This window comes from Sinocyclocheilus anshuiensis, unplaced genomic scaffold (genome assembly GCF_001515605.1).
Source record: "Sinocyclocheilus anshuiensis isolate Anshui unplaced genomic scaffold, SAMN03320099.WGS_v1.1 scaffold9537, whole genome shotgun sequence".
NCBI lineage: Eukaryota > Metazoa > Chordata > Actinopteri > Cypriniformes > Cyprinidae > Sinocyclocheilus > Sinocyclocheilus anshuiensis.
In genome coordinates, this window is record NW_015559507.1 from 28633 (window position 1) to 29956 (window position 1324).

The window sequence follows — 1324 nt, forward strand, 5'->3', positions numbered from 1 at the left end:
ATCAAAAGTTTGGAAAAATAATTGTTTTAATGTTTTTGAAAGTCTCTTATGCTCACCAAGGCTGCATTTGTTTAATTAAAAATACAGTAAACACAGTAATATTATCAAACATTATTACAATTTAAAATAACTGTTTAAATATATTTAATATATGTTAACATATATAAAGCATATTTACTGTTTAATATATATATATATATATATATATAAAATAAAAAAAATACTATATATAATATAAATGAGCAAGACAAATTAATAACAGTAATATAAGCAAAGTGTTACAGTATTGATGGCTTGTGTCATTTAAGGTAAATTTATGCAAGTTCACTTTAGGATTACTAATTTGCATTTATGTTTGTAAAGTCATATCACGTATTGGAAAAACTGTAGGGTTTTTCCTTTTGCTTTCCGGATCTGTTATCATCCCAAAAAAACATTTAAGCTATTCCCTCTGAACCTTTTTTGGGGGAGATTTTAAGATCCCTCTCTCCCTGGCCTATTTTACCATTCTCGCTTCTCAAACTCGCTTCTTTTCGCTTCTCAAACTCGCCAAGATGCAGTTAAACTTTATATCCCCAAACGCACGGAAAATAAACCCACACAAATGTTTTGACATCCACTCTGATCATTAAACACGTCTGCGTATGGGTTTTCCTGATGGAGCATGTCCGTATCCAGACCACCCGATACGGGGCGTACCATCTCGTGCGTGTCATAGAGTTACATTAGCCCTGATCAACAGAGCCTCATTTTTCTGAGGAAGTGTTTACGCGGCTCTCGCAGGCTTTCCGTGGGCTTGTTTATGAGCTCTTGTGTCTGTCTGGCTTCTTTCCATCTGACATTCCTCTAAAGCTTCTTTACAGCATAAACACTGAGGGATCATGGGCCATTACACTTGTATTATACTTGCATGAGGGCTTATTTTAATCACAGGCTTTGCATTTGTACCACATTCACTCCATCCATCAGTGAAAAGACTCTTGAACATTTCTGTCAGATTTACTGCTTGAGTGTTTGAGCGCAATTCTTATCTTATCCTTCAGACGTCTGAAACATGTTAAAATGCTGTGCTTGGCGTATAGTAATGTGTATGAGAAACTTTGAGGGGAAGAAAATAGTTGAAATCAGATTTGAACTGAATCTCCTGCAGGAACAACAAAGCTCAACTGTTTATATATATATATATATATATATATATATATATATATTAGGGCTGCACGATAAATCGCATGCGATATTTAATGCGCATCTTGTCAGAAAGCCGGTTCTGTAATCAGCGGTAAATCTCCATCACCTGCGGGCTTTCACATTGAGCAGCATTAAC

At 35.2% G+C, this 1324-nt stretch overlaps 1 protein-coding gene across 1 annotated transcript in view; it reads left to right on the plus strand.

The window, feature by feature from the left end:
- The window catches only part of LOC107681602 (glutamate receptor-interacting protein 2-like), a gene marked incomplete at both ends in the record, with an annotated part of 27059 nt that overhangs the window by 23143 nt on the left and 2592 nt on the right, over positions 1 to 1324 (plus strand). The window lies entirely within an intron of this gene.